The sequence below is a fragment of the Anolis sagrei genome, chromosome 5 (assembly GCF_037176765.1).
Source record: "Anolis sagrei isolate rAnoSag1 chromosome 5, rAnoSag1.mat, whole genome shotgun sequence".
Classification (NCBI taxonomy): Eukaryota; Metazoa; Chordata; class Lepidosauria; order Squamata; family Dactyloidae; genus Anolis; species Anolis sagrei.
The window spans coordinates 72,888,979-72,913,350 of record NC_090025.1 but is presented as its reverse complement, the minus strand read 5'-3'; the positions used below and the strand labels follow the sequence as shown (position 1 = coordinate 72,913,350).

The 24,372-nt window shown below is 40.2% G+C and overlaps 1 protein-coding gene across 2 annotated transcripts in view; it reads left to right on the top strand.

The window, feature by feature from the left end:
- Positions 1-24,372, top strand: part of TRMT9B (tRNA methyltransferase 9B (putative)) — a 45,582-nt gene that overhangs the window by 1,760 nt on the left and 19,450 nt on the right. The window lies entirely within an intron of this gene.

Here is a 24,372-nt window from a genome sequence, read left to right as displayed (position 1 = left end):
GCCACTAGCCCGTTATCTGTCCATATGAAGACTCAATGTATCTCACAATCAAAAACGTTACAACTTCAAATATGCAATAATAAAACAGTATATATGTATTATTATATATTATCAGTAGTCATTATATTTAATATATTAGTATTACTATGTCAAAGGTAAATGTTTCCCCTTGACATTAAATCTAATCATGTCCGACTCTGGGGGTGGTGCTCATCTCCATCTCTAAGCTGAAGAGCCGGTGTTGTCCATAGATGCCTCCAAGGTCATGTGGCCGGTATGGTGGCATGGAGCACCGTTACCTTCCCGCCGAAGTAGTACCAATTGATCTATTCACATGTGCATGTTTTCAAACAGCTAGGTTGGCAGAAGCTTGGGCTAACAACGTCAGCTCACCCCATTCTCCGGATTTGAACTGCTGACCTTTCGGTCAGCAAGTTTAGCAGCTCAGCGGTTTAACCCGCTGCACCACCAGGGGCTGTTACTATATTACATTATTATTATTATATATGATTATTTTGTATTATTATTAGTATAATATTGTATTATGTTATATCATCAATATTATTTGTATATACCATATATTATATTATCACCATAGTACAATGTTAGTATTATACTTTACTATATTGTAGCACAAGAGTGAACAAGAGGTGTGTTCTTAAATTGAATTTGTATGGAAGTGAGAAACGGGAATTTCAAAAAGTGTAATTCCCACTACATATGTACACACACACATATTTAACAGTGTAGATCCAGCCTTTTTACACACAGGCACACACATTTGGCAGTGCATCATTTGGCAGTGTAGATCCACCCTTGTAGATCCACCCCAGGCTGTGAACAAGATAGATTCTGTAGGTTTGCTCTTAAATTGAATGTGTATGTAAGTGAGAAATGGGAGTGTAACTCCCACCATTGAATGTTTGCCATAAAGTTATTGTGTGTGTGTGTGTGTATAGTGTGTGTGTGTGCATGCTTTGGATCACATAGGGAAGGGTTAATACCCTTGTGGTTTTTGTTTTGCTGTCTGTGTTCCTGTTCAGAAGATTTTACCTCACTTTACGTCTCCGTGATTTGTATTTTGACAAATTTGGCTTCTGGATTGGTGCGAAAGCTTCAGTGGAGACCCCTTTCCCCCATGATAACAGTTTCAGAAGTGAATTTCCCTCCCTGGGGGTAGATTTCTCTTGTTTCCTGTTGTTCCACCCCCGTTCTTAACTGTGAGTCATTTGTAAGTCAGATGTTTGTAACTCGGGGACTGCCTGTACACTGCTTTTTCACAGTGACTATAAGATCCCATGTAAATTGCATTATGATCACTAGTATTTCACCACTCAATGGGGGGTGGGGTGCCTGTTACTGATTCTTTTTTAAAAATATTGATAGGTTTTTAATACATAAAAACAAGAAAGAAAAAAAAGTGGGGAGAGAGGGTCTTAGGGGAAGGTGAGAGTAAAAACACTGGGGAGAAGAGGGGAGGGATGGGTTCTAGATGTAAGGGGGGAAGGGTACATGGGGGAAGGGTAATAAACTGGGGAGAAGAGGGGAGGGATGGGTTCTAGGTGTAAAGGGGGAAGGGTACATGGCAGAAGGGTAATAAACTGGGGTGAAGAGGGGAGGGATGGGTTCTAGGTGTAAGGGGGGGAAGGGTGGATAATGGAGGGTTGGGGAAGGGCAGAGGGGGAGTTCTTCCGTTTATCTTCATAGTGGTTTTCTCCAATTTGTTGGTCTTTACTTCTTCGTATTTTTACCTTCTTTTCTTCTTTCTTCTTGTGGTGGCTCTGTCTGCCTTAATGTTTATAGTCCATTTTATATCAGTAGTTTCATTTTGTTATCTTTAATCCAAGTTTTTTTTAGCAAAGTCCAGTCAGTCATCTTAATACATTTGTTCTGTGTCTTTGTAAAAAAGTCAGTTTATGTCTTTGATTTTCTCTATCCATTCCTCTTTCTGGGGTCTTAATTTTTGTCTCCAGGTCCTTGCATATACAATTCTTGCCGCTGTTGTCATATAAATAAATAGTTTGTCTTCATTGGAGTCTGGTTATAGATTAGTCATTCCTAAAAGAAAAGCTTCCGGTTTTAGTGGAATTTTTTTCTTTAAGATCTTTTGACATATCTCATGTATCTGTTTCCAAAAAGCTGTGGCTGTTTTTGCATGTCCACCATATGTAATGGAATGATCCTTTACACTCTCCACATTTCCAGCATTTGTCGTTTATATTTTTAGTGAATTTGGCTATCTTCCTCGGTGTCATGTACCTGTTGTGACTCAGTCTGAGCCTGAGCTTTCTGAGCTTGAGTTTCCTCAGGACCAGGAGGATGATGGGTTACAGATTTCTGAACATGTTCCTGTTGCAGAGGCAGACAGTGTTGATACTGAAGAAGAGACGGCATTTCTGTTTCCCAGAGAAAGGAATGTTGATTTAAGTGATACTTCACAACTGCAAGTGGAGGAGTCGGCCGCTCCATCTGTGAGCTCAGTGCCTCTCGATTCCCAGAGTGACCAGTCCCAGGATAATGAGTTATTCAGTCTTGAAGGTGATGGAGATTTGATTAGGAAGGACCGTTTTCACTTAAGAGTACGCCGAAGTGCTCAGCTTGCTAACAAACGGGAAGTTCAAGGTCAACGTAATGCTTTCGTGCTGGGGAAACATTTAACGATCTGATTGAAGTCAATCCTTTGTCAGTGCAATGTTGCTTACACTCTGTTAACTTCTCTGGAATTGCCCTGGCTTTTGGGGAAAGCTTTTGATCTTGGTTTTTGGGGACTTTGTCATGCTGCCATGGAGTCTTGTTTGACCAATGCTTCATGGTATTTGCCTTTGGGCCTTGAAAACTTTGCCTTTGCATTTAAGACTCTGTTTTGGCTATTGAACTTTTGCAACTTTATTTCTATGTTTATGATTTTGCTTTTTCTTCAATAAACTACAAAACCTACAGCCTTGGTGTGGGGTGGTGTTCTGAGCAAGGTGAATTTACCCTGAGTTGCGACAGTACCTTTGATGTCCAATTTTCTTTCAAATCATATGCATATGTGTATTTTGTTTTTTATTCCATATCACTTCCCAGTCCTCCAATAGTATACTTTTTCCTATGTCTCTGGCCCATTTAATCATGCAGTCCTTAATTTGTCCCTTTTCCATACTCAAATATAGTAATTGTTTATAGATTTTTGTGATTATTTTTTTTTCCACTTTCAAAAATCTTTTATTTTTTTTTAAAAAATATATTGATAGGTTTTAAATACATAAAAACAAGAAAAAAATGGGGGGAGAGGGTCTTTTCGATGCTCGCCTCTGATTCGTTGGCTCGAGAGAACTTGAATTGGGTGCCTGGCCAATTTCCAGATCGCTTTCCCTCTTTGCTCTGTATTGCTATTATGTCCCAGCTCTATTAAAGTGGCAGGATGCGTATTGATTTCCCTGTATGGCTACTCTTTCTGTATGGAAAAAGCAATAGCACACTATTGCCTGTAATGGAGAGGCAAGACTAGATTTACAGGTAGTGACATGTAAATTGATATTTTGGTCACAAATTTTCCCACCCATCTTCATACAGTTGGGATCACTCACTGTACAGGAAAATCAGTATGGTGGCGTTAGATGTACCAAAGAGATGTACATCTGATGCAGGTACAATTATTTTATATTCCCCTCCGTAGCTCGGTGCTGGGATTTGTAGACAGTAATGTGATAATAATGTTGTATGTCTGGCGTTCAGATTGCAATCGGTGGCAGGTGGCCAGAGGATGCCTTGCTTGTTCCTCCTTCTGTTGCTGGTCTTGTGTTTGCATAGCTGTGCACTGACTATGTTTTCTTTCCATGCAGCATCACAGCCATATGCTGCCCTCTTGAACCCTCCCGTTGTCGATCTGTTTCCTCAACAGCGTTTTCCATAGTTTCTTTTTTCTTCCTATTGTTTTGAAAGTTTGCATTATGGCAGTTTTGTAGACCATCCTAAAGCGTGTTAGGTGTGTCAAGGGATTATCAGGGCCTGGGAGCAGAAACGTATTAATGCAGAACAATAAACCTGCGGCACTAGCAACGTGAAACAATACATAATTACATAATGGAAGTGTGTGCGACAGAATGGCCGTATACAATTACATCTTAATGCCGAAGTTCAGAGTTAATTTAATGCGGAAGGAAAACTTATTGAATCGGACTTTTCAATGCTTTATCATATTTATTAATCATGGTATTGAAATTTAATTATAACATCTTTTAAAAGAATACTTAATTTTCACAAACCTTAATCCAAGAGTTGCATCTAGTAAATAACCAGGCTTTGATTTCCCACTCAGACCCCTTCTACACTGCCAAACAATCCACATTATCTGCTTTGAATTGGGTTATCTGAGTCTACACTGTTATATAATCCAGTTCAAAGCTGAGAATCTAGATATTACATGGCAGTGTAGTAGGGGTCTTAGTTTGTAAGGCCAGATCTGTTGGTTATACTTTTGGAGGACTCTAACTCATACGGCTGCTGAATTGGCACAAATGCCTACCAACAACAAAAGTCATGTGGATAATGGTTTGAAGCATGTAGAACTGCCACGTAATATCTAGATTCTCTGAAACAAATGACATTTTTTCCAAATTGGATTTAAAGCTAAACTGGTCAAGTTTATGCGTTTTGGATTATCTGCTTTGAATTGAGTTATCTGAGTCTACACTGTTATATAATCCAGTTCAAAGCAGACAATCCAGTTTTTATATGTCAGTGTAGAAGGAGCCTCAGTCATGGAAACCCATTTGGTGACCTTGATTGAATCACGTTCTCTCAGCTTCAGAATTTGGAAAGGCATGATCTTTCAGAGATCATAACCTTTTGGAAAATCAGGAATCTCCAGAGCCTTTTGGAAGCGTGACCCTTTTGGACATTAATTGGTATTCAAGCTATTTGGAATAACCATAGCCTTTTGTAAAGTATGATCTTCCCAAGAAGAGTTCAATACTCATTTGAGTGAATCGTCTCCTTAGTGCTAAATATTCACTAGTATTCATGCAAGGCAAATTAGGCTTCTCAGTTGTTAGACTGATGTACCTGGGCATCTCTGAACTGTTAGGAACAAAGAACAACATACATAGCATATCTTCAGAAGTGTTATTTCAGTTGCCCAAAAAACATCTACTCTCCCATAAATATATTGCTTTTAAATCATGCTCTCAAGAGACCAAAAAGTAACACAGTTGATTTACTTACAAACTTCATGTATTTAGTATACAGGTATATTTCTTATTGGTTAATAGTTTAAACAGTAAGTTCTTTAAAGTCTTTTGTTGTATACTGACTAACACTCTCTTCAGTCTAATACATTACTGAACATTGACTCAATAAAGACTATTCATTCTGATACTGACTGAATTCTAAACTGCACAGTACTTCTGATGCAAACTCAATACTGATTTCTGATGCAAAACTCTAAACTGTACTGACTTCTGATGTAAAACTGGCTTCTAAAACGGAGTCTAAGTCAGAATAGTCCCAGATCTGGTCACATGGTCTGCAGTCCCTCCCACAACCTCAAACAACATAGAGTTAAGGAAAAGCTGCATATCAATATATACATACAATATAGTAAGCAAAAATCCTAGGTTTGCCATAATTTGGAAATCAATTGAAGGCAAACAATAACAAACAATGCTTAGCGGAGTACATTTTCTACATGTTATCTACGTCTCTTGAAAGAGACAGCAATCTTCCTTTTGTTTTGCAAATAGATGCAATTCTCTCATGTTCAAAAGAAAGATGAAATTACCTGTGAGTTATATTTTTGTGTGGATATAATATTTCACTTTTTTCAAGATAGCATTTGTTTCCATCTTATGTCATGCTTTTCTAGGCACATTTCATAAAACTGTTATATGGAGTTATAAATATATGCTTATATATTTACTTGTTTGTTTATATATGTGCAGTTTATTGTGCGTTTCTTATTTTTCTCAGTAAGGACAAATAGGCTGAGAGATCGCTTTTATCCTAGAGCTGTGACTATATTGAACTGTGTGGTTTCACGCAGATGTGGCATTAGGGGTTGTGCAATTGGGTGCTTTGTATTCTATTTTGTACATATATAATGTGATTGGGGATGGCATTCAATTTTGTTGCACGATGTACTATGACAATAAAGTTATTCTATTCTGTATGTTCTGAACATCTTATTCATTAGTCATGTTCGGTGGTGAATTTTCTTCCTATAGACCAGTGGTTTCCAACTTTTTTTTACTACTTTGACCAGGGACCACTCTCCAACATTAGTACCAAAGAGTTACAAATCAGTTTTTGGTCTACTTTAGATTCGGTTTGGTTATTTGGGATGCTGATCCAGAAAATTGCTTTGGATAGACCACATCAGTTCTAGTTTCTGAGGCAGAACATATGCCATCCAGTAGTTGCCATCTGCTCGCCCACAGAAAACAATATTTAATGAGCCTCGGCACTATAAGAGGGTTTTGTGAGACCAGTTGCTCTCATTGCAACAGTGTAGTAACACTGAGGCCATGGACTATATTTTAGTTCTTGCGGACCACTGGTGGTCCCTGGACCACAGGTTGGGAACTACTGCTATAGACTTTTGGGAAGCATGTTTTCTATTAGGAGTGAGAAAAGTCTTCTGTTTCAAGAGAGTCTTTGAGCAAAGGTCATGAAGCATTCTTTGGATTCATAGCAGACTCTTAGCAATTAGCTTTTAAACTGTTGATTGAATTTGTATAACACCTTTATTTTAATGGAAATGGCCCTGAAGGCTAATCCAGTCATAGGAAAGGGTATGATTTCAAAACATTCATAGGAAAGGGTATACATTCAAAATATATATCCAAAAATACAATAATTATGAATACCTAACATCCTTATGCCAACATCCTTATATTTCCAGCCTTAATATTTATTAAATAAAGTTTTTTTCTCCTTTCCCAAAGTATTGCATATATACAGAAAACTGTGTAGGTAATAGGGAAATTTCTCTAGAGGTGCTCAAAAATAAATCTAATCCCTGTTTAATGTTTTGTCAAAGCCTTTCATGGTAGGAATCACTGGGTTGTTGTGAGTTTTCCAGAATGTATGGCTATGTTCCAGAAGCATTATCTCCTAAAGTTTCACCCACATCTATGGCAGGCATCCTCAGAGCCCAAACACAGCACTTAAACACGAATCAAGGAACATGAAAGGCACTGCAGACTAATTCAACCTGAGAAGTCAGCCATAGCAGAGCATCCTGAAGATAGCATATTATTTGAGAACACTGACATGCTGAACTATTCTAACAACTACCATGCCAGACTACACATACAGAGAAGCCATTGAAATCCACAAGCATGTGGACAATTTCAACACAAAGGAGGAAACCATGAAAAGGAACAAAATCTAGCTGCAAGTTTTAAAAAACTATAGAACCTGGACAGTAAATAAAGAGCAACACTCAAAAAGCAGGGCCAGCTATCACCTCCAAAGGATTCCCCCAGGCAGCAGTTAGTCAGGCTTTGAAGCTACAAGGCCATTAAATGCAAATCAAGGTGGCCAATTGCAACATTCATGCTTGCCTCAAGCAGACGAGAGTTCTTTCTCCCACCATGGACGTTCCATAGATATATAAACCCCACTTGCCTAGTTTCCAACAGATCCCTCAACCTCTGAGGATGTGCGTGAAATGTCAGGAGAGAATGCTTCTGGAACATGGCCATACAGCCCGGAAAACTCGCAGCAGCCCACTGTTCCCTGTTTCTTAAGTTTTATCAAGTGAGTATTATTTGAGCACTGGGCATTTGCCTTTCTGCTTGATTGATTTTATATACTTAGTTTTAAACATGCTAGACCCTTATGCTTAGGTTGTTGCTCTTTTGCACAAATTTGCTGTACATTTTTACAAAATACCCTTGGGCTTTTCCACCCTATGGCATGCATGTGTTCACTCTGTCCCATTATATTCTCTGTCTGTATGTTTTTGAGGTAATGCAGTAGAAATGTATAAGTCAACTAAATGCAAAAGGACCTTTTCATTCTGCAGCTGCAGAAAAAGAATTTACAAATCAGGTCATTCATTATTTTTTTTTCCGTTTGGAAAGAAAGAGGTGAATGGAATAATTTCAGTATTGCTGCTAGAGCTGAGAAGGAACCGAGGGGAAAAAATCCACCTGACTCATCCTTATTTCACCTCTGCCTGGGAGCAATGTGAACTCTGCGTATGACTTGAGTCTTGGCATGAATGAATCAGGATTCCAAAATAGATCTTTTTGGAGGGGGTGGGGATCAGATGTTACACAATCTTTTCAAAGCTATTTTAAAAACTCAGCTTTAAAAAGATTTCTAATTGCTTTTGTTATATGCTGAGAGACTATTTCCAAATTCTGAGCCTTTGTGTGAGTATTTAATGTAATAAAAACCACACACAACGCATGCAGAAATAATACTGGTGGTTGTTAAGGAATGGGTGCTAGAAACGGAACTAAAAAGTAAGTATCTGAAAACATTTCCTTTTGCATGTGACTACATAACAGACATATAAACATCACCTTGCATATGAAATTATTTATTTATGTATTTATTTATTTACAGTATTTATATTCTGCCTTTCTCACCCCACAGGAGACTCAGGGCGGATCACAATACACATATACATGGCAAACATTCAATGCCATAGACCAGCGGTCCACAAACTTTTAAAACAGAGGGCCAGATCACAGTCCCTCAAACTGTTGGAGGGCCGGATTATAATTTGAAAAAACCATGAATGAATTCCTAGGCACACTGCACATATCTTATTTGTAGTGCAAAAAAAAAAAACACTTAAAAACAACACAATAATTAAAATGAATAACAATTTTAAGAAGTATAATTTAACTTGATTTACGAGGGCATAAAAATCTCCAGGAAGTATGCAAAGAATGACGAAGTACTTAATTAATGTCACAAACGGACGGTGAAGCGACAGCTCCCCTGGTAGCCAGAAGCTGGAATGTTAAATAGCCTCTGAGTGTCTGTCTATATATGTTATGTGTCTATGGCATTGAATGTTTGCCATGTATATGTACATTGTAATCCGCCCTGAGTCCCCTGTGGGATGAGAAGGGTGGAATATAAATACTGTAAATAAATAATAAATAAACTTCTTAGTATTTCAATGGGAAATGTAGGCCTATTTTTGGCTGATGAGATAGGATTGTTGTTGTTATGTGGTTTCAAGTCGTTTCAGACTTAGGTTGACCCTGAGCGAGGGCCAGGTAAATGACCTTGGAGGGCCGTATCCGGCCCCCTGGCTTTAGTTTGAGGACCCCTGCCATACACAGACAACATATATAGACAGACACACAGAGACTATTTAACTTTCCAGCTTCATGAGGGTATGCTTTGAATTCGGTCACCGGGGGAGCTGTTGCTTCAGTGTCCACTTGTGACACTGAGGGAGTACTTCCTCATTCTTTGCATGCTGCTGGAGATTTTTTTAAATTGTGTCGTAAATTAGTTAAATTAGCCTCCCCGCATAAGCGATATCTAAATTTCCTACTTGACAGATGCAGCTGTCTTTTGGGCTGCAAAGGTCGACAGCAAGTTAGACAATGGTCAGGAGCTTACTTCTACCCGGGCTGGCTTTGAACTCATGACCTTTCAGTCAGTAGTGATTTTAATGCTGCTGACTCCCAACCAGCCTCACCACAACCCGGTTACTGACAGATATACCAGCAATCCACTCACCAGCCATTTCCCATCTTATCAAACTCAGGCACAACTCTGCCATTTCATTTGGTGACTCAAAGATAAAGGTCTTCAATCCCTTACTAACATGGATGAGGTGCTCCTACCAGTTGAAAGTCCAAAGGAATATCTTTCCAGAGATACAGAGCCAGGTCTTGAAAGGATCAGCCTTAACAAGCACATGTGCTGGTGAAATGGATAATAATCCTTTGCCCGTAAATCTAGGAATTCAAGATTCTAATAAATCTACTTGGGCAGCACTTTATAGAAACTTATCATATCACCAGCTACACCAGTTTTCATATTCATCTTTTAAAGCTTCAGTTGCCATCATAAACCAGCAGTTATTATTCTTTATACTACATAGAACAAGCAGTCTAGGGTCTGTGAAAACGTGTAGACCAGGGGTCCTCAAACTAAGGCCCGGGGCCCGGATGCGGCCCTCCAAGGTCATTTACCCGGCCCTCACTCGGGGTCAACTTAAGTATGAAACTATTTGAAAGCCCACAATAACAACAACAATCCTATCTCATCAGCCAAAAGCAGGCCCACACTTTCCATTGAAATACTAATAAGATAATGTTAAAATTGTTCTTAATTTTAATTATTGCATTGTTTTAAAATATTTTTGCACTACTAATAAGATATTTGCAGTGTGCATAGGAATTCATTCATGTTTTTTCGAGTTATAATCCGGCCCGCCAACAGTTTGAGGGACTGTGACCTGGCCCTCTGTTTAAAAAGTTTGTGGACCCCTGGTGTAGACTATGGATTACATTCTGGAAGAATAGTAATACATAAAAATAAACATATAGACTGAGAAATCTGACCTAAGAAATGACAGTAGTACAAAAGCAGTGGGCAACATTGCAACCTCCCAAGACAGTTTGTTACTAAGCCTGAAGGTGCTGTTCTAAAGCAAAGGCATTTCAGGCCCTATCTACACTGTCATGTTAAATCCAGATTATCAGCTTTGAATTGGATTATATGGCAGTGTAGACTCATATGATCCAGTTCAAAACAGATAATGTGGATTATCTGCTTTCATAATCTGGATTATATGTCAGTTTAGAAGGACTCTGCTTTAGAACAGCACCTTCAGGCTCTGGGGGTTGGTGCTCATCTCCATTTCAAAGCCGAAGAGCCGGCGTTGTCCATAGACACATCCAAGGTCATGTAGCCAGTATGACTGCATGGAGCGCCGTTACCTTCCCACCGGAGTGGTACCTATTGATCTACTCACATTTTCTGCCTTGATATTCTGGGGGCCCTTCCACACAGCACTATATCCCAGAATATCGAGGCAAAGAATCCCACATTATCTGAGTGTGGATCCAGATAACCCAATTCAAAGCCGATATTGTGGGATATATTCTGCCTTGATATTCTGAGATATAGGGCTGTGTGGGAGGACCCTTGAAGACAAACACAAAGATTCATACTATGTACTTCATCTAGGCCTGATCTACACTTTGAACTGCATTATAATGGTCATTATAATGGTCATTATAATGCATTATAAGTTTTAACTGAATTTTAATGATCAGTGTAGACTCATGTAATGCAGAGTTCTTCTAAACTGACATATAATCCAGATTATGAAAGCAGATAATCCACATTATCTGTTTTGAACTGGATTATATGAGTCTACACTGATATATAATCCAGTTCAAAGCAGATAATCTGCATTTTATATGGTGGTGTGGATGGGGCTGCAAACTGAAACACATTGAACTTGATTATATGAGTTTACACTGCCATATAATCCAGATTATCAAATCAAATAATCCATATTATCTGATTTGAATTGAATTCAAATCAGTGCCAGTGCTACACTGCCAGATAATCTGGGATAAGAAGATAATCTAGGATCAGATCCTGGGACACAGAACAGTGTAGATTTAGGTCCCTTCTAAATCACCATGAAATCCAGATTATCAAAGTAGATAATCCATATTATCTGCTTTGAACTGGATCATATGCAAAGGATTTTCCCAGGCAGGAACAAGCCACACCTTGCTAATGCTAATCAAGGTGGCCAATTGAAACATTCACACCTAGTTCCAACAGACAAGATTTCTTTCTCCCATCCTGGACATACCACAGATATATAAACCCAGTTTTCCTAGTTTCCAACAGACCTCACAACCTCCGAGGATGCCTTTCACAGATGCAGGCGAAATGTCAGGAGAGAATGCTTCTAGAACATGGCCATACAGCCCAAAAAACCTACAACAACCCGGTGATTCCAGCCATGAAAGCCTTCGACAATACATTGAATACAGCTACATTTTGAAAACTCATTAACAATGCAACTCAATTCAACATTTCATGCATCTGATGGACTGTGGGAAAGCTTGTATGATAATGCACCTCTCAGCCTTTAAGGTGCTACAAAGCTCTCTTGTTTTGACCATAATCTGGAGTTTTCAACCACATTGACAAAGTTTTATCCTCGATCCAAAAGAAGCAACTGAATTCCCTCACGAATGTCTCTTCCATTCAATCCTTTGTACAAAACTAGATCCTAAACTTGGTAAGCATTGTAATTTAAATGCAGTGTACCAAGGGAACACTGAATAATTAATTGGTGATGAACTTAATTCAATGCTATTTTGTTAATATTTAATACTGTTTCAGTAGGTTAGATAATAAAATCTAATCTAAAACAACAGCTTGGAAGTTGAGATGAATACTTCAATGCATGAATCATCCGCAGCAGATAATATATTCCTTCACATTAAAAAGTCAGTGGCAGCGAGTACACTTTTAATTAGCCCGGCAACATCAAAGAATAATCACAGTACTTTTAATCTTGTTGTGAACAGAAAGATATAAAAAAAGATAAGCATCAACTATAATTGCCACACTATATAAAGACTATCAATAATTCAGCGTATGCCATAGTTTTTAGCTCAGAGAGATTTTCGATCATTAGAGAATGATTGTAGTATTGATGCTGATGAAATGCACATTGAAATCTCGGTTTGAAACTCAATTACAAATCTTTCTTATTTAGTTTGTTGGGAAAGGATTAGTCTTCCCCCTGACACAAAGTTCATTTGTTTTCGAAAATTGAATAATGACTGGCAAGAATAAAGCACTCCCAAGATATTCCTAGCCTAACAGACTGCATAGTAGTTAAAATTGATATTGATATATATATATAAACTTTCTGCTAGCCATGAACCATTTAAGGGCACAAAATTAAATTAGGTAAAGCCAGCCAGTTTTAGAAGTTTTTTTTCGTGTCAGGAACGACTTGAGAAACTGCGAGTTGCTTCTGGTATGAGAGAATTGGCCGACTGCAAGGACACAACGGAAAAACCCTGACACGATGAAAAGAAAAAGTAGCTATTACTACTTTTGTATTAGCCTATAACTATTCTGTTTATTCCAGGGCCACAACCAGAAAAAAAATCGAGGAGGGTTTTGAAAAAAAATTTTTTTAGCGAATTATGAAGAGTAGTTCCATAACACAAAATAATTTAAATAGTATGGTTCATTCTATATTTTATATAGACTTAAATAAAACAATTTTCTGGTCTTCTTCATGGGGGGGGGGGGGTGTCAAATCCCTCCCATGTCTTAGGCTTTGCCTGCTAGTTATGTGTGGGCCAACATGGTTGCTTCCACTATATCAGCTCTTGCTGCAAGTAATGACTGTGAATAAATTGACAAAATTTACTAGTGATCGTGCTTGCAGTTCTGGAGGGACTCGTTTAATTTTTGCTTCTCATAGACTTAGCACAAGGATTTGGTTAACCAGTTAAAATTCATGAGTAAATTCATGAGTTTTTCTAACCTGAAAAATTTCTGGGGGAGGGGGGTGTTCCAGGAGTTGCGTATGACGTCAGTAGACAGTCCATGTTACGCAGCCATAAAACAGGGTTCAGAGGACAATCTATATAAATAAAAATGTCATGTTCGTTTGTGGGATTAACATAACTCAAAAACCACTGGATGAATTGATATCAAATTTGGACATAATACACCTATTAGGCCAATGAATGACCATCACTCATAAAAACACTGAAAAACACAGTGGAAGGGACTCAAAAAGCCAAAAAAGCAAAAAGATGCTACAGCGCATGCACAAAAATGACTCCCCAGCCAAAAAAGCCAAAAAAAAACCCAAACAAAAAACCACGCGCACACACACAATAGCATATCCACACTGTCTTCTGGACTACAGCTCCCAGCATCCCCTAGACCAGGCCCTTTAGGGGAGGAGGATGATCCAAATGCACTGCTTCCAAGCTGCAAGTTTTCTTCTCCTTGGATTTCTTTGAGAGCATCCCAATCCCTGCATATTTCCAATTTCCTATTCCTAGGCTGCAACTCCCAGCAATCCTCCAGATAGATAGATTAGATAGACGTAGGTAGGTAGATAAATCGATCAGTAGGACTGCTGGGAGTGGCAGTCCAAGAATAGGTAGAGAAGGAAGAAAGGGGAGGAAGAGGAAAGGAAAGAAAGAGGGGAGAAAGGGAAGAGAAGGGGAGAAGGAAAGAAAAAAGGAAAGGAAGGAAGAAAAAAAAGAAAGAAGGAAAGAGAGAAAAGAGGAGAAAGAGGGAGGGAAGGTTGGCCACAGCAATGCATGGCAGGTACAGCTATCTGGAAAATAAATTGTGCTGGAATGAAAAAACATAGATCCAAATAAATATAAGAAGGATCTGATTGTAATTGTTTGCTGGATTGGGTCTAAAGAGTATATTAACTAGCTGCTTCATCTGTAGACACACAAACACATATAAGTATCTGCTCCATTCTGCAGGAAGGTTAGATAGATTGCTAGATAGGTGGATAGATGGATAGACAGACAGATAGATAATAGACTGAAGCCCCTTCCACACATCTGAATAAAAGCCCACATTTTCTGCTTTGGACTGGGATATATGGCAGTGTGGACCCAGGGCCCTTCCACACAGCCCTATATCCCAGAACACCATGGCAGAAAATCCCACATTATCTGAGTATGGACTCAGATAACCCAGTTCAGTGGGATTTTCTGCCTTTATATTCTTGGATATTGAACTGTGTGGAAGGGCCCTTAGATAACCTAGTGGCATCTTGGTCTCCCTGCAGATGTCCAGGTCCTCAAATACTCTCTGCTTCATTTGGAAATAAACATGGACAATGTTTATTTGTATGGAGAAACAATGTTAACTCTTATCACACATTGTAATGGCCATGGGAAAAGGTCGGATCCAGCTCCTACCATTAGTCAGAGTGAAATGATTGACTCGGGCAGCAAATTAGGGGTGTCATGAAATTTATTTATTTATTTATTTATTAATGCACTTGTATACCGCTAATATCTCAGCCTAAATCGGCGACTCATTGCGGTTTACAACATTTAAAAAACAATATTCAGTTAAAAGCATAAAACACATATACAGTACAAATTATTGGGCCACCAATAACAATCCTATGCATCTCATAACTGGAATCGTAATCCAAAATTCATCGTCCGTGTATAACCAATCCTTAGTCATCACAATTCGTTACAACGGATTAACCGAATGCTTGTTTAAACATCCATGTCTTCAATCTTTTCCGAAACACCATCAGCGAAGGGGCTGATCGTACCTCTATGGGGAGGGTGTTCCAAAGCCGGGGGGCCACCACAGAAAAGGCCCTATCTCTCGTCCCCGCCAGCCGAGCTTGAGAAGCAGGCGGGATCGAGAGCAGGGTCTCCCCGGAAGATCTCAAACTCCTGGTGGGTTCATAGGCAGAGATGCAGTCAGATAGGTAGCTTGGGCCGGAACCGTTTAGGGCTTTAAAGGCCAACGCCAGCACTTTGAATTCAGCCCGGTAGCAGATTGGTAGCCAGTGGAGTTGGCGCAACAGGGGGGTTGTATGCTCCCTGCGCTCCGCTCCTGTTAAAATCATGGCTGCCGAGCGTTGGACTAGTTGGAGCTTCCGAGCTGTCTTCAAAGGCAACCCCACGTAGAGAGTGTTGCAGTAGTCTAAACGGGATGTAACCAGAGCGTGGACTACCGTGGCCAAGTCAGACTTCCCAAGGTATGGGCGCAGCTGGCGCACAAGCTTTAGCTGTGCAAATGCTCCCCTGGTCACCGCCGAAACCTGGGGTTCCAGGCTCAGCGATGAGTCCAGGATCACACCCAAGCTGCGAACCTGCATCTTCAGGGGGAGTGTGGCCCCATCCAACACAGGCTGTAACCCTATGCCCTGTTCGGCCTTGCGACTGACCAGGAGTACCTCTGTCTTGTCTGGATTCAATTTCAATTTGTTCGCCCTCATCCAGACCGTCACAGCGGCCAGGCACCGGTTCAGGACCTTGACAGCCTGAAATTTGCTGAAATGGGCAGCAAATTGTTATTAATTTGAATATCTGGGGTTACCCTTTGCTGCTTTGCTCTAGGCAGTAACATTTTTTGAAATTGGGAATGGCGGAATATTTTCCCGCAGATAGCTATTAGAAACAGAAAATATTTTTTTAAACACACACACGCTTTTCCCCAAGCTCTGCAGAAAAAGTTGAAAAGCAGTGAGTTTTCAAGTGAACAAAGAATAATGTGTTTGTGCTGAATCTGAAGGACTAATGACTCATTTCCTCATTGAAAATGCTCACAAGTGTTTCAGTATTCACTCTGCCTGGTATGTTCCCTCTTCACAGATAGGCAACCCCCCTCCTTTTTATTTGATATAATAATATTGAACAAACATGGTAAGACACATGGCCACGTGGGAGAGATTCTAGTTTAATGTTGTTCTTAAAAATCCATGTGCACTCAAGCAACAAGTTTGTGCGTAAATGGAATCGACTAAGGACAATGACTTAATTTTTTTAGAAAAATCATTCAAACTGGCACTTATACTATAAACATTTGAAATAAACTAAACCTCACCCACAGTCTTATGATGCATTTGCAGGTATCTGAATACAATAACAGGGGGGATGAAATGGATACGTGTTGTAAAAAGAGATTGAGGGAACTTCAGAAATTGGCAAACAGGTTAGCAATAGTGATAGCAATCTTGAGTTTCATTACAGCATTAGATAGCAATCTTAGGTTTCATTGTGGCATTGGAGGAAGGCTGGAAAAAAGTGCAGTTTATGGACCATTGTATGCCCCCCTTCCCATTTCCCACACGGAGAAGAATTTTGCTACGATTGTGTTCCCTGGGCTTCTTTTTTCCAAGAGGAAGTGACCTAGAGCTCTTCTACACATGCATTGAAACCCAGAAGTAACTGGATTAAAGGGGTAGGGGGTGGCTAAATGACGTTTATCCGAAATGCAAGAGGAATCAGGATGAATTGGTTTAAGGGTTGGAAAACATGTGTTTAAAATGTGCTCTTTAAACCTATTGTTCCTGAAAAACATCCCAGCGGTCATGGAAAACATGTGCTTTCCTTCTCTCCCCCTGCCCCTGGTGTGGACTCCTCCATAGCATTTGCATTTCAGAAAAGCCCAAAACAGCTGATCAGCTGTCAAATGGCAACACAGGTGGATCAGGGAGGCACAAGTGGAAAGCAAATACAACTCTCTTGTTTGAGCTCAGACTGTGATTGTGTTTAAAGACCAGGGTGCTTTAGATGTGGGGAGTGATGACAATGAGTTTCAAGAAGGTAATGGTCTGGTCAATGAAATTGATGCAGAGAACGACCAGGAGATCCCTATTCAAAGTATAGTTTCTCATGAGAATGTCCCTGAAGGGTGTGGGGATGATGGTGTGCTCCTTGAATTGCTACCAGAGATTTCCCATGATTTGGAGCTTGAGAACAGCTCAACACCTGGCCCAGCTGCAAAAATTAATGAGCAAATAGATAGGCGGGAGGTGATTAGTCAAAACAGAAAAGCAGAGCAGTGGCTTCGGCGTTCTGCCAGGCTCAGAGAAAGAAAGATAAGAGAGTCAAAGCTAAAGTGAAACCAATGTCTGAGCGCTTGGGGCATAGCTTAATGAGATAAAAGTCCCAAGTACAGGATCTGTGGTCAGATGAAGCATAGTTTGGAATCAAGTCAAGATCTCATTCCTGTTTCTTGGAAGCTTTGCTTGGGAAAGATTAATGCTTAAGTGACTTTGTTTCATGGTTTTGATTCTTGGATTCTATGCTTGTGTATTCAATTGCCTTGGATTCATGTTTCCTGTTTTTTTGTGCGGATTTTATTATAGAAGTTTTACTGCCTTTGTTTTTCATGGACTTTGATGGAAAATACTGATTTAAGTGAATTCTGATGGATGTATTGTTCAGTTTGGGAAGCAGGTAGTTAAGGAAGAAAATAGATAGGAAGCTGGAAATTGGGACCCCTTCTACACTACCATATAAAATCCAGATTATCTGATGTGAACTGGATTATATGGCAGTTTAGACTCATATAATCCAACTCAAAGCAGATAATGTGAATAATCTGCTTTGATAATCTGGATTATGTGACAGTGTAGAAGAGGCCTGGGAATGATGTGAAGTGGTTGTTGTTGCTGGTCTCTAAGACCCCTTTTACACTACCTATTTCCAAGGATCGGATCCCAGAGTATCAATTTTGAACTGGATTATATGAGCCTCCACTGCCATATAGTCTGGAATAAGCAGATAATATGAGATCAGATCTTAGGATATAGGGCAGTGTGCAAGGGTCTTAAGATGACAGTAATGGTGGGGAATAGGTTGGTGGTGGGAGAAAAGTAATCACTGTGTGTTGGAGAGATTATTTGAAATAGTGTTAATTAATTGTATTTTGCAGGGAGGGAAAAAGAGAGACCGGAGAGATGAAGTATTTTAATCTATTTCTGACTCAGTGGAAATTAGCAAAGAAGAAAATGGATGGAAAGTGTTGGTGGGAATGAGCTCAGAGTAAGGTTGATGGGCTATCTGATGTAATGGAGATGGCAGGGATTCATGTGGTGGTGGAGACATTTCTCTGGAGAGTGGAGGAAGACCACTGAAATATGACTTTTTGATAAATATACCAGATTGGAAATGCTCATTGCTTGGCTGGTGACTTGGATTAGATAACTCAGACCTTTTTGTTTTGGTTGGACTACAACTCCCATCACACCCTAGCCCAGTGGTTCTCAACCTTCCTAATGCTGCAACCCCTTCATACAGTTCCTCATGTTGTGGTGACCCTCAACCATAAAATTATTTTCATTGCAACTTAATAACTGTAATTTTGCTACTGTTATGAGTCGTAATGTAAATACCTGATTTTCATTCACTGTCACTTGGGAGTTGTAGATACTGGGATTTATAGTTCACCTATGATCAAAGAGCATTCCGAATCTCACCAACGATGGAGTTGAACCAATCTTAGCATTCCCATAACCAACAGAAAATACTGGAAGGGTTTGGTGGGCACTGACTTTCAGTTTTGGAGTTGTAGTTCACCTACATCCAGAGATCACTGTGGACTCAAAACAATGGTGGATCTGTACCAAACATGGCACAAATACTCAAAATGCCCAAACTGGTGGTGTTTGGAGAAAATAGACCTTGTCCTTTGGGAGTTGTAGTTGTTGGGATTTATAGTTCACCTACAATCAAAGAACATTCTGAACCCAACCTATGGTAGAATTGAGCCAGACTTCCCACAGAGAACCCCCATGAGCAACAGAAAATACTGTGTTTTCTGAGGGTCTTTGGTGATCCCTCTGACAACCCCTCATGACCCCCCAGGGGTTCTGACCCCTAGATTGAGAAATGCTGCCCCAGCCCTTTAGTGAATGCATATGAATATAAATCAGAACCATGGAGAGAAAACATTTAAAAAAATTGTAACTACCTTAAGTCCCAGTGCTGTCAAGGAAAAATACCAATTAAAAAATATTTCTGTCACCACCACCACCACTTTCAGTTTCACAGTCTATCAAGAGTCACTGTCAGAGAGTCTAGATCAATTACTTGGATTCTATCCAAGAATCTAGGAATCAGCGAGATATCATTGGATATTGTGACACATTCTAGGCACTGTACCTTTTTGCAATGGTGCTATTGTGATTCGTTTTGCGTCAGTTTCATTCAGATATTTCATCAGTTCACCTGGAATTGTGCTCTTACCTATCATTACTGGAACCACCATTGTTTTCTGTTCCCAGATATGTGAAATGTTTATTTTTAGGTCTCAGTAATTTCCCTCCTCTCTTTACCTTCGGTTTTGTGGTTGCTTGGGATTTCCAGAACTATAATTCATACTTACTTTCCTAACACAGTTCTCTTTGGTATATTATGATCTAATTGTTCTGTGGGTTTTTACGTAACCATTTGACAACCTTTTCAGGCTTCTGTTCCCACCAATTCTTTGCAGATGGTAAATCAATTTTTTTGTTGCATAAATTCCAATGTACCATTGTCACCATATTTTCCATAGCATTTCTTATATTCAGACCGTGTGACCTTGCTGTGCAAGCCGATCTAGTGGTCAACAGCTCCTGATTAAATGGATGATTTGAGGTTGTCGGATACTGGATGGGATTTATTATTATTATTATTATTATTATTATTTGAAACACAACAAGATGAGTCCACAGCAAACGAGATTGTTCTGCTGGCTGTTGTATTGGATCACACTTTGGATAATGCATGCAGATACCAGTAAGGTGGCCTTCTGCAACTGGCAGATGGTAATTTTGTTAGCACTGATTGTATTTAAGTGCAGGCCAAGTTCTTTAGGCACTGCACCCAGTGTGCCGATCATCCCAAAGGTCAAGGTCTATTTTCCCCAAACTCCACCAGTTTGGGCATTTTGAGTATTTGTGCCATGTTTGGTCCAGATCCACCATTGTTTGAGTCCACAGTGATCTCTGGATGTAGGTGAATTACAACTCCAAAACTCAAGGTCAATGTCCACCAAGCCCTTCCAGTATTTTCTGTTGGTCATGGGAGTTCTGTGTGCCAAGTTTGGTTCAATTTCATCATTGGTGGAGTTCAGGATGCTCTTTGATTGTAGGTGAACTATAAATCCCAGCAACTACAACTCCCAAATGACAAAATCAACCCCCCCCCAACCCCACCAGTATTCAGATTTGGGTGTATCTGGTATTTGTGGCCAGATTGGTCCAGTGAATGAAAATACACCCTGCATATCAGATATTTACATTACTATTCATAACAATAGCACAATTACAATTATGAAGTAGCAACGAAAGTAATTTTATGGTTGGGGGTCACCATAACATGAGGAACTGTTATTAAGGGGTCACGGCATTAGAAAGGTTGAGAACCACTGTTCTAGAACATAGCCATATAGCTCGAAAAACCTACAACAACGCAGTGATTCCAACCATGAAAGACTTCCAACAATAGCATTATTATTGTTTTGGATTCCTACATAAGAGGGGTTTTTCTCATGGGTTTGACTATATACTCTAAACTTAAATGTGCATTTCATTTCAAACCAGAGTTGTTGGACATGAGATGGAAAAAAAAAGATTACAGAACTCAATGTGTTTTGCTAGGCAACCAGGATAAGATACTGTGAAGCGACTGAAAGGACAATTGCAGTGGAAGAAATGAACAGTGGCAGAAAGCAGATTAATAATGGAACACTATTGTAATGCTAATCCATCAGTTTGAGGACATCAAAGATAATAATGTATTATTGTTGTTGCTGTTATTAAATTTATTCTCTGAGTTTGAATGACATGTTGTGAGTTTGAATGACATGTTGTGAGTGCTCTGGCAAGATACCCAGGTTTCCATGTCTTGGGAGCTTCTGCTTACTCCAAACCCCAGTGTATGATTGAGAACCATGCAGAGATGTGTTGATGTGATCTCCAAGGAGCTGCAGTATGACAGAAAACAACAATTCCTTCCATCCTATCCTCTGTCATATGCAGAAGACTTTAAGGAAGAACTCAGTAGTAAGACAGTATTACCTGTAGTGTATACTAGGCTTGTGCATATTGACTGAACCTCAATCCATTTCTGCTGGCTGGATTCCAGTAGACCCCCATATCCATTTTCATTTTCACGGGCAGGCAGCCAGATCATCGTTTTTGGTCTGCAGCTGAAAAATATGGCTAGATCCGGTCCATTGGAGGCAATGGGGAATTTAGGAGGCTTCCCTTTCCATTCCTGGGAAAGCAATGGTGTTAAGGAAACAAACACAGCTTGCGTAAGAGCCTGAATAGGGGAGGAACTGTAATTGGCTGCCATGTGGTCTTGTTATGGACAGGAAACCATGATGGCTGGGCCCTTGCCGTTACGGCCATCCAACCAAGCCAAAGAAGCCAGATTGACTGAAGAAAATGGCTAAAATGGATCTGCACACAATCCCAGTGTATACACAATCGTGTATAATCTGGTTCAGGGCCTGCCTATCTTCATGACTGCATCCTCCCCTCCACACGGTTCTTAAGATCTTCTGGAGATGCTCTTCTCTCACTCCCGTCCCCGTCTCAGGCACAGCTGGTGGGGACGAGAGAAAGGGCATTCTAGGTGGTGGCCCCTCATTTCTGGAACTCCCTCCCCAGGGAGATTAGGCTAGCACCCTCCCTATCCACATTACGTAAGGAACTAAAGATGTGGATGTTTCATTGTGCATTCGATTGACGACTCCTGTGACAGATGATCTAAATCATGACCTGAATCCAAATTCCTATATTTCATTACTACATTTTTAAGTTAAGTTGAACTGATCCTGTTTAATTGCTCTATTGCTATGCTATTATTCCTATGCCGCTATACGTTTCTGTCCATCTTATTGACCACCCTATCTTTTAACTAGTTGCACATATTGGTCCCCTCCCTCCCCTCCAAAAATGAGTCTGTTGTTGCTTCTCATGCTTGTTTATTATTGTTTATGCTGTTTTTATGCTATTTTAATATGTTACTGTTCTGTTTTTAATTGTATGTTGCCTTGGGCTTGGCCCCATGTAAGCTGTCCCAAGTCACTTCGGGAAGATGAAGCCGGGGTAGAAAAATAAAGTTCTTCTTATTCTCTGTAGATTTTGTAACCACAGATTACAAATTTCCACTGTATTACAATTTTTCCTGAGAGAGTTCTGCTAGACCAAAGCAAAAGTCATTCTACTTCAATATTATCTTTCTACCTTTTCTTACCTATCACTAATCAGATGCCTTTCAGGCCCGATCTTCACTGCCATATAATCCAGTTCAAAGTAGATAATCTATTTTTATATGGCAGTGTAGATCAGGCCTCAAAGGCAGATAAGAAGTACAGGATACTGACTATGATCCCAGTATTTACTAAATGGAATTGTTTGCCTTTGTCTATAGCCTCACAATGCACCAAGGCTCCCAAAGTGATATGTAACAAGTTTTTGAACATCAATTGCTGATATAACTATTAGTTCCAGCAACTAAGAGGGAAATCCTTAGTCCTTTTGAGGACATGAGGTCTCTTACAACTCTATGATTCTATGATTCTACATGTGAGGGTGGGAGTAAAGTAGTAGGCCATTTTTTACTTCAGAAATTTGGCCAGCTAAGGACCTCATCCTAGGATGCATGGAGTCTGTCAGAGACCATAGGGCTATTTCTGGTGGGGCTCCATTCTTCCAGCATCCTCCAAGTGTCCTAGGACACTTCCCAGAGAATACGGGAGACTTTCCAGGTTCTCATAGGAAATAATAGGGTGAGTGTGTGTGCGTGGGGGGGGGGGGAGCTGGGTGTTAACGCTTCCCATTGTGGGATGGGTAAGGGGGTGATGTGGGTGATGTCTGCCGTATTTGCCACGCTGCCTGGTGAATCCCCCTGCTTTTGCCTGCTCTTTGGACCTCAATGTGATGCATGTGACAGACATCACATGCAACTCCTGGAACGATTCCATCAGCGCTGCCTCCAGAAAATTTTGCAAATATCTTGGGAAGACAAGCAGACAAATGTCAGCATGCTGGAAGTGCAAAGACCACCAACATTGCAGCGATGGTCCTCTGCCATCAACTCTGCTGGACTGGCCACATTTTCCAGATGCCCGACCACTGTCTCCCAAAGCAGTTGCTCTACTCCGAACTCAAGAATGGAAAACGGAATGTTGGTGGGCAGGAAAAGAGATTTAAAGATGGGCTCAAAGCCAACCTTAAAAACTCTGGCATAGACACTGAGAACTTGGAAGCCCTGGCCCTTGAGCACTCCAGGTGGACGTCAGCTGTGACCAGTAGTGCTGTAGAACTTGAAGAGGCACGAATGGAGGGCGAAAGAGAGAAACATGCCAAGAGGAAGGCACGTCAAGCCAACCCCAACCAGGACCGCCTTCCACCTGGAAACCAATGCTCTCACTGCGGGAAAAGATGCAGATCAAGAATAGGGCTCCACAGTCACCTATGGACCCATGAGTGCACTGACCTTGGAAGACTATCCTACTCGGACAATGAAGGATCGCCTAAGTAAAGTATAATCTATACCTGAAGTTCTTACATACTGTTGGATTCTCCTTCAAGACCCTTATCATTTGCTGAATCTTGTCAGGAACATCCTACCCATTCATCCAGAATCCATTTGAACTTCTTCACCTGCCTTGCCCCTTGTCAGGATGTTAGATACTCTGTTTTAACAAGTTCTGGCTTATACCACTAGAACAAATCCATATTGACTTTGGGTTTTACTTGAGAGGTGACTTTAAGCTACAGTTAAGGTATGACAATGCATTGTTGGCCTAACTTGGCAATTCTGTAACATTATTTGCACTTAGTGTAAGCAGCTATGTTCAAGACGTGCAAGAATGGAAAGAGATTTTTCTGAATGAACAGAA